Below are 10,688 nucleotides of genomic sequence, written 5' to 3'. Positions count from 1 at the left end.
CTTGTACAAATTGATCAATCTGGTTGACTCTGGGTGGGGAGTGTCAGACTGCAATACATTCCTTTTAATGAGGCTATGGGGACCAAACAAGGTGATTGGTAATCAGAGATGTGTCCTCTAGCTTGTACTTTGCATTGACTTTCCTTTTTTAAAACTGTTAGTCTGCTAAGATCAGAGGACAACTTTGAGCCTTGTTCACCAAACCACCCCAGGATGTAAGGAGTCCCAGGAACTTGTCCTTTATGTCAATATTGGACAATTCTGCACCTCACCGGGCTAAAGTTCAAGCCCAACGCATGACATAGTCTTTAATAATAATAATTCCTTACATTTATTATAGCGCTTTTTCAATGACTCAAAGCGCTTTACATATACACACATTACACATATATCATACATGCAATGGTCAGCTTTAACATAAGAGTGTAGGGTTGGGGTGGTGGAAGGGCATGTAGGGTTAGGATACTAGAGTTTTTATCCTGTTACTGACCTGCTATTAACCACAATTAAATGAAGGATGAGGACAATGGAGTGTGAGATGGGCCAGAGAATCGGAGCAAGGGGTGCAGTATTGTAATAACTTTACCACTACGTTGTGATGAAGAGAGAACTGAGCCAGAAGGCAAAGCTCTCAATCTACCGGTATATCTTCATTCATACTCTCACCTGGTCATGAAGAGGGGTTCATGAGCTAAAAATCAAGATTGCTGATTGAAACCCCCAAAATGGGTTTCTTCCAGAGGGTGGCTGGCGTCTCTTTTCGGGATAAGGTGATCAGTCATCTGGGAGGGACTCACAGTAGAGAAGCAGTTCCTTTGCGTAGAAAGTAGTCAGTTGAGGTGGTTCGGACACCGAGTAAGGATGCCACCTCGGCCGCTCCTGGGAGGAGACAGAGGGGCAGACCCAGGATCAGGTGGAAGTGTTTTCCCGCCAGTATGGGAGCGCCCTGGAATGCCCCAGTCAGAGCTGGTCGACGTGGCTAGGGAAAGAGAATTATTGAGCTGGAACTGCTTCCTGACCTGACTCCGGAAAAGCAGATCACGATGGACAGATGAAAGAATGAAGGACCAAATGTAGACATTATGAGTTTTAGACTTTTACTGAACAAATATTTGACTCTAACAACCTTAGAGTGCAACTTTAGAAGTGTGACATCAAGATGATGGTAATAGGCTGCTCTGTACACTTCAAAAACAGAAACTGCACATTTTAATGGATCTTAATGGAATATTAAGTGTTAAAAAAATATCACTCGTCACCGGCTTGAGCTTCAATATCAGGATACATGTATTTATTATCCTTGGAAAAATGGAAGTAGTCATCACATACAGAGCATATGGTACAACTAGTTCCTGAACAGTGTCCTTCACATGCTGATATACAAGAGAGGGAGTTACAAAGTCACAAGATGGAGGAATAGTGTTCCAAGCAGTATACAATGTTTTGTTAAGATTAGCTGAGGCCCACGTCAGAAATGATCATGCTTGTCATATGTCTATCTCCATAGAGCAGGGATGGGCAACTTGGATGGTGGTGGGGGCCACATCATTTATGTACTGTCCACCAGGGGGCCGCAGATTAATTTGGAACACACACAAATTCCATGTATTGTATGAAATTATTAACAAATATACTAAGTCTGACATCTTCATTGACTTTTTACAATCTTTCAGGGAACATCCTCTAATAAGCTCACTAAACAAATATCACAATAATGGGAGTGTCAACACAGACAACTGTCAACCCGCACTCTGCTGTTCCTCAGCGCAGCTCCCCCTCCCTCCCGCTGAAATTATGAATGAAAAGCGTATAGTAATCATAGATAACACGGCAGGGTCCGTGACAGTTTGTTTTCATCTGATTTCAAATAAACAAAGTCTTGGTTTTTAGAATATTAAACTTGTTTCGCCAAATTCAGATGATAAAAACAACTTTGAAGCTTGTAAAGGCATCATTACAAGCGGTATCTTAAAGTCACAGCAGGCATAACAACAGCCGGTGTTTCTTGTGAGTGTTTCCCCGGGAATTGCGTCAGATTATTTTGCGGTATTTGGCTGCCGAACGAAATCCTGTATGCAGCTCGCGACGTAACTAGAAGTCTAGTGGACGGCATCAGTACTACAAGTAAAACATTTTTTTTTTTATGAATTACGTTGTTTATAAATTGATCTGAGGGCCGCCATTTGCCCATCCCTACCATAGAGGCTGAATCATCATGTTAATCACATAAAATATCATATTCCTAAAACAGTCCTGATGCTCTTCTAGGTAATCATACATCCTGTCATGCACACAGCTACAGTTGTTCCTTTGTTATCAGGTGCTACTCTGATATTGGAAGAGTACATTCAGTATTTTCCCAACATTAGCATGCCCTTTTTTACATATTATATTGTACATTGTACTTGGTTCAACACAATACAGTCATCCTGTTATTCCTACAGTAAGTCATTTTTTAATAATAAAAATGTAATATTTGCCACTTTGTCATTTTGTGGTGTGATGTATGTGTACTACATGTGCATAAACATGCTTTCTCTTGACTCTTAGTGACACCATTTTAATCAGGACAAGCTTTGTTAGCAATTTATTCAACTAAATAATGCTTGGCTTAATCAAACAATTGACGGAAACACACTGATACCTGGTCCACCTGTAGGAGGCAAATGAGGTTGTTGTTTTCTTAATAATGATGCATTTCAATGAAGAACCTTGATTCTACGGTGGAGGTAATTTATTGCTTTCTCTGGGGAGCAAACTGTAACATGAGGGCGAAGAAGGCGGCTGATCATTATTCATCTTTCTGTGCCTTCTCAGTCCCCACAGATTGCAGATTCAGATACAGCCTGCTTCATTCTGCTGAGCTTTCAACTTAAGTGGAGCAAAGCAGAAAGATTAATACTGTGAAAACAAAGATTTTTCAGGGGGGTTGGGAAATTAAATGACAAGATGCAATTTTCCACCCCGCTGGCTTGGTGCTGCGGTGGTTGAGGAGACAGACGGCGGGGCATGGGGGGTGAGGGTGTAGAGGGAGGGGGGGCAGAAGAGATTATACTTTGGGCTATATGTGGGGTTGGGGGTGGCAGTGCTCCATATGAATATTCACCCTACATCTGATGAGCTGAAGTCAGGAGAAACAGCACAGCACGGAATAAAGCTCCAAGCAGACAGCAAATTGTAACCCTGCTCATAGGTTTATAGTAACAAATACATTTGAGTCAGACCTCAAATAACTGAGGCTCAATATTCTCCTGCCTCTGGTGAAGCAAATGTGCTTGCTCCCCCTCCACATTAGCTAGCTTTAGCCAAAAATGAGATGGAGAGACAAACAAACTACAAAGAGTCACTGATATATTTGTCCAGAAGGATAGACCACAGGACTTTGATTACAAGTAAGAGCAAGACCATGCAATATATATTTGTATGGGCAGGGCAAGTTAACACGTTATTATTTTTGTTTAATGCATTACTTAACCTGTTAAACCCCGAGCCTGTTTTTCAGGTTTCAGGCTCGAAAATGACATTCCCAGAACAAATGACCATATCTTCCCTTCTAAAAGGGTTAAATTAATAATCTTTTTTCTCAAAGTAATGATAAACCTGTGAGTTGGATGTAGAAAAGTCAGATTCAATATAGATGTTTTTTATTTTAAAGAAAATTCAGATTGAACATGGTAAAAAACTGTAAATTATAGTGTCCGTCCAAAAAATATGTTGTACTTATAGTGAAAACTAACCTTGGATGATGGGTTAGTAGACTAAAAGCTTTAGGAATCCAAAGTACAACATATAATAAGTACCCTTTATCAAGATTGATGCAAAACAAGTGATATTTGACCTTTTTAAGACAGATTTAGCAAAAAAAACCCTCTTCTGGGGCCATTTGGGTGGATTTTCCATATCTCTGGCCCCCCTTGCTCGATTTTGACATGTGACATCTCTTTCTGACAGTCAGAGCCAATGGAATCGAGGGGAACTCCCACATAGTCCTTATTTGGTCATGTGTATGTGTGAGACTGCTGCATCGCCGAGACCGGAAGCAGCAGCTAGCTGTGGTGGCTACCATTAGCAGCTAGCATTTACGCTCCGATTTTTACATTAAAATGGAATTATGGATTATAAATTCAATCAGTTTTTTATACATGGACGTTAAGAACCTATGGATTAACAGATTCAGCCGCGTTTTTTCACATTTTAATGCCATTGAACACGTACTTTGATCAGATTGACAGCTACTTGTGAGACGATCTCCCTAGAAGCTTCGTAAAGGTACGTGTTGTGATGACTGTATTTGCTTCCCCTGTCGCGAGTCCGGATCACTCAGTGATACTATATACCTACATAATCTATGGAGTCTCAGCTTTAATCGGATATATTGTATGTGCAGCTATGATAAGTAATAAGGGTACTTTTATCTTGAGTTCTGTGCCAATGTCCGTTAGCATTTTTTGCTCAGGGGTAATTTAGATGCTTCTTGTGAGACTTGTGTTTTGTTTTGGTAAACATGGTTTGTATCGGCAGTTAGCTGAGATTATTTCCGTTAATCTGGTATAACACATTAATAGGTTCTTAAATATTAAGATCCCCTGAGACACAGTATCGTGAAAAAAAGACCCAGGGTCCCTGCCGGCGGGGACCTTCGGGCTTAACAGGTTAATTAACGCAGACAATTTTATTAGGGCCCGAGCTCGGAGCGCTAGGACCCAACGGCGTCCTAGCACTAAGTGCGAGGAACCTATTGTTATTCTAGGTATTCTTATTATTATACTGCGCTTTCGTCCTGTTTTTGAGGGCTTTAGGATGCTTCAAAAGTTATATAATTTTGCACGGATTCCAGGATCGGTGAAAAATTCAACATTCTGGAGTAAATATGTTCAAATTGTCCAACATGCTCTCTAGCGCCACCTATGGCCATTTCCATTTTTGGAAAGATCTACAAAGTCGCACCGTAATTCCAAATGACCTGACATTTTGCACTTATTCGGGTGGACCTGCTCTACATATTATCTCCTTAACTTAAATTTTAATTTTTTGTTTTCAACACCAAACTTAGTATACAGCATCGGTGGAGGGTCAGACACATTACCGTAGGAAATGAGCATGTTCAGTCGATAAATATGGCCCTCATTACTCTAAACGTGTTCGCAAAAAGGCAGGGCTTAGATATAAATGCTCATAACTCAACAATGTATCCAAATAAAACATCCACATTTTGGTGGATAGGTTCAGCCTGTATTGGGGAATAGGTACACAAAAGTATTTTCATTTTGGACAATAGGGGGCGCCAAAAACACGACAAATGTATAACTCAAGAAAGGATGGACGAAATACATTTTTTTTTTGTATACATACTCTGGGGGTGAGTATGAAGTTATATTTAAAGTGTCGCAACGAATGTGGGCGTGGCCTGTACTTTTTTTTAATGACAATGTGCTAAAATGTGCTTTGGAACGCAAAACTTGGGACACACGTCACAGCCCACGACCTTTTCGAGAATGTAAAAAAAAAAAACTTAATCTTTTTGTTAAAACAGCTCAGTATCACCCCCTATTGTGTGGTAGTCACATATAGTTGCTCTGATCTTCACGAATTTTGGCACAGACATGTTTCTAATTGGCTTCCATTAGCCCCGCCCCCCAGAAAGACGCCCATTTTGAAATATTTGCGTTTTTCATTCATTTTAAGCACATTCTTGTGAACTCCTCCTGGGGAAATGAGCCCATATCCAATCTGATGTTAAATTGCGAAGGAATAGTCGATCGCTCAAACGAGGAGCTCGTAAGCTAACGGAGAATGTACCATTTGACGATTTACATGTCGCAAATTATTCCAAACTACTCGCATATCGTTTTTCCGATATTCACGAAACGCTGTATACACATTGCCATTATGATTGCACACATATGTCAGATACTACCTTAAGCTACTGAGACCCGCCCGTCGGCCACACACACGTTTAAAACATATACAAATGCTAATCCATATGCTAATGCTAATCCATAACTAATTCTATGGATGTCATGAGACAAGGACGTTTAAAACATATACAAATGCAGCTTTCAGAGAGGAAAACATGTGACCTTTGTGTGATAAACTACATGATAAGATGTGTGTTCGTTCTGTCACAGAGTCCTCTGTCTGTAAGATTATACTGCTCCAAAGCATTGATTGGGGGATCTGCCTGAGGACACACACACACACACACACACACACACACACACACACACACACACACACACACACACACACACACACACACACACACACACACACACACACACACACACACACACACACACACACACACACACCACACACACACACACACACACACACACACACACACACACACACACACACACACACACACACACACACACACACACACACACACACACACACACACACACACACACAGCTCCTAAAACATATAATAAATATCAGGCTACAGCCCATGTATATTTTATTATGTGAAATGGTGTCACTATATGGTTTCATGAAACATATCTACTTAGATGTCTCCTAAAGCATACAAATAAAGTATGTAATGTAGGCCTGTTACATATATTATTAAGCGATATATATTATACACACTGTTCTGCTTTCTGCACTAACCTCAGCAGATGTTCTCACTGTAAACATCGCATCACAATGAAAGCAGTTCTGTTAAAAAATGAAATAGCCTAACATCCAGGGGATATAATTAGTGAGTAAACAAACGGTAAAAGGCAGGAAGTCTGATGCACATTTGATCATCTTAAATAACTTATCACAACGGGAACAGGTTGCAGAGCTGTGCTTCGTTGACATAAGTCCAGCCATGCGTCACACCTCTTTTAAACATCACTGTTGGCTGAAATCGACTCCGGAGAATACACCAGTGTACCCTCGGTCATAGCTCCTCCAGAGAGACTCAACGGCCCGTCCACACACAGGCATGAAAAAAAATGTTGAAAAATCTTGATGCTGGGCGTGTCTGAAGCTTGGCGATTTCACGCGCCCAGGCGACCAACAACCAATCACATGAATCTCCCGCCCCCGACATACAAAGCAATAGCAATGTTAAAATGAAGTAAACTGGATATAAAATCCCCAAACAGGCGAAAACCTACCAGTTTCACCCACTGTCTCTGCCACCTCCCTCCATGCCTCGCTCCTCCGGTTTGTATCCCGGTAAATAGTTCTGGTCGTAAAGAACCGGGTGATTTGCTACCGTAATTTCTCGTTTGGAATATGAGGAAATGAACTGCGGTCGGGCTCTCCCAGCTTGCACGCGGTTTGATTGGCTAGCGCTTGTACTGGCGGGATTTGTGTTGGGTTCAGAATTCCAGAAAAGACAGACAACTTCTAAGTTTAACTATTTATTGTAAAGAGAGCAAAATATATATTCACTTGGCCAAGGACTCATCACGTCTTTGGGAATCACAGGCAGCAAAGCTGTAATCTGTAACCACCAAATCCGTCAAGAGCCTCGAACCTCGTGCGACAATACATTTTTATTACACAGGGCGTTGCCCGTACATTTATGATTGGTCAAGACTAGCTGAAGAGATACCGCGGTTTAGACTTGGTTCTCTTTGGTTGGTGCGCAGACTCAGATAGAGTCTCTTGGCAACACGATCCTCCAATCAGCATTCGGCCGGCCTGTGGAAGTCCCTCCCTACTCTGGCACCATCATACGTAATTTGTTTTGAGGAAGCTTCTACAGAAAAGTGGAATCTTGGTTATACTGATTCCCAGCTATGCGTGGGCGCGGAGCTAACCCAGGCGGCCAAGGCCATAGCCTCAATAACTCATTGTTCCTACAGTGCCTACATCTGGCTTCTGCTACTTTCTATTGCAAGCTAAAACTTTCTTCTGACTATTCCCCTCGTTGGTATCTAACCCATCAGAACCTGGGATTAGTGATTGTGTCTATTTATTCTATAGTTATAGCAATCTCATGAGCACAATAAGCATAATGTAATAATAACAATCAGTCTTGTAATGTTATATAAAAATAGACTCCACATTTGCATAAACGGGATTTGATTGGCTGATGCCAGCTTCGAAAGCATCGGGAGCATCAAAAGTTGAACATTGCTCAACTTTTGATACTCACGATGCTTGCAAAGCCATGCTCCGCTCCCCACAATGCAGTTCGGCGAAGATTAAAAATCTTCTACGTCACCCCATTCAAGTGAATGGGCGAAGCTTTGAAAGATTGTTTTCATGCCTGTGTGTGGACGGGCCGTAAGACTGCTGCAATGCTCACATGAACAGAAACAGAAAAAAGTGGCGGGGACAGAAACATGGAGAAAGGTCCTGAACTCTAACATGGACATTTGACATGTCTTCAGACGGCGGAGTTGATAGAACCAGAGTTATTTGTAACCACTTCAAAAGTTGAACTTTCTTATCACTGGACTCTGAGGGTAACTGGCAATACACAACTTTTAAATTCATTATTGAACTTTGCGCCTAACAATGCGACTGGTATTTCTTGAAAAACGCTATCCGACACTTAGTTTTCTCAATTAAAAGCAGGTTGTTGGATGACATAGTAAATGCAACAAAAAAAAAAGTGTTTTGAAAATAACTGTCAAGGTTCTATCTCCCACAGGCTCCGCCCTCTACTAGACTATATGGGTACTCCCCTTATCAATGATACGTGAGCGTTCACACACTGAAGTCGTTTAAACGTAGCCGGCCAATCAGGGCGAGCCTACCTGAATGCGCCCGCAGGCCCACAGTATATAAGGCGGCTGACTGTCATCCTTTTTCTCTTCAGTGTGCAGCAACACAGAGAAAGGTGGAAATGTTTGGAAGAAGAAGAAAGAAAGTGAAAGAGTATCATACCTTCATGGAGTCGCCAATCCTTGAGACCAGAGCCTGTCCTTGATAGCGGGCGCCGATCCCCACCACCTCTGTTTTGAGTGTTTGGGGCCTGACCACGCCGTGGACGCCGTGAAGCCTTCGCCGTCCTGCTCTGCCTGCCGGTTGCTTCCACAGCTCAGACGTCATTTCCAGACGCATTACGTCTCACCGTGTGTTGGCGACACAGATTACCAGGAGGAGCTCGATGTGGTGGAGATGAGGGACCAGGACATGACCGGGGAGGTGCCATTTACGTTCGCAATTCCAGCGGCACGGATGGCTCCGTTCCCCGGGGAGGAGGATGACGAGGACTCCTCGTTGTCGGGCACTTCCGGGTCCGGCTTCCACGAAGGTCTACCGCCTAGGTCTGTCCGCCTAGGTCTGTCCGCCAGGACTTCCCCCTGGTGATGACCATGGCGGCGATGACCATGGCGGCGGAGCGCTACCGCTCACCCACCACTGCCGCCGAGCCGCCTCCGCCAGGGGTTCTACGGCCCGGTTAGACGCTGGAGTATTTTGACAAAAATATTCCGTCTCGGAGCACAGATGGCAGCAGCGGCAAATAATCTGGGTGTGTTGGGCGTGTCGCTGATTACTCCTCAGCAGGACGCCCTCCCCTCCCCATCTCAGGACCGGAATGATTATTTGGACCGCAGCATTGGACAGATGAATAATCTGATCCATGGTGTGGCTACCGCAGCTGACCGTGTAATGTCCCTGGTAGTGTTGTCATGATACCAACATTTTGGTTTCGATACCGATACCAAGTCAAGAATTGCGATTCCGATTCTTTTTCGATACTTTTCTTAAAAAAAGGGAAACAGTCTTAAATGTAATTATTGTGCTTTATTTCACACCAGAACCATAACAAACTTTTAAACAATGAAAACAATAAATACTAAAATAAGACAAGAATTAATATTAAATAAAATTAATACATTTCTTACAGACAGGCCTTGTGGTGTCCGTAGGCTTGCCCTCACTGTCAGAGATATAGCTCAAATACTTCCAAATTTCGCTTTTTTGTCAACAAGCCGAGGCACAGCGGCAGTTGCACTCCCACTTGCAGCCATGCTTCTCGTTTTCTCACATGCTCTGGCAGTTAGCGCGTGCACGAGAGAGGGGAGGCACTTGAGCGTGCTTGAGAGGGGCGGGACTGCAGGCACGGCTGCAGTGCAGGGAGTGGAAGCAGAGCGCTGAACACACCCAGCTCTTATTAAAACGGCGCTTTCTCACCGGAGTACTTTTCCCCGTCATTCTTAAAGTACCGATACTAATGAAACGGAGGAATCGTAACGTTTTTAACGGCAGGGTATCGCGGTACCTTTCAAGTATCGATACACCGTGCAACACTAGTCCCTGGCCACAGTGGGGTCACGTCACGTGTGGCTGGGACTCACCGCGCTCTCTAGGAAAGACCGTGATGATCTCCTTGGGGCCCCCGTATCCATGGAAGGGCTCTTTGGATCGATCACATCGGTCACACAGCGCTTCAGACGCTTGGAGGAAGAGAGGACGCAGCTCAGCCACATGCTGCCGCTGGCTCTTCCTCAAAGAGCAGAGCGTGGTGTCACTGTGAGAAGGAGAGAGAGGCGCCGGTCCATAGCACCCATGGCTCCCGCTGCTCCCTCTACTTCCTCGGCTAGTCCCCCGGAGCCGGCTCAATACCGGCAACCGCGGAGACAGGCGGCACGATCCCGACAGGCTTCTGCTCCGGCTCCGCACCGACAAAGAGCTTCAGGGTGGGGTGCGCCGAGAGAGGTGTGTCTCGCCACCCAAGACGCAAGGGTGAATCCTTCCGCCTCCTCCCAGAACGAATGAAGAGTGTTGTG

Source organism: Gymnodraco acuticeps, unplaced genomic scaffold, assembly GCF_902827175.1.
Source record: "Gymnodraco acuticeps unplaced genomic scaffold, fGymAcu1.1, whole genome shotgun sequence".
In the NCBI taxonomy this organism is placed as follows: domain Eukaryota; kingdom Metazoa; phylum Chordata; class Actinopteri; order Perciformes; family Bathydraconidae; genus Gymnodraco; species Gymnodraco acuticeps.
The sequence above is the reverse complement of the archived record's forward strand: the minus strand, read 5'-3'. Positions refer to the sequence as shown.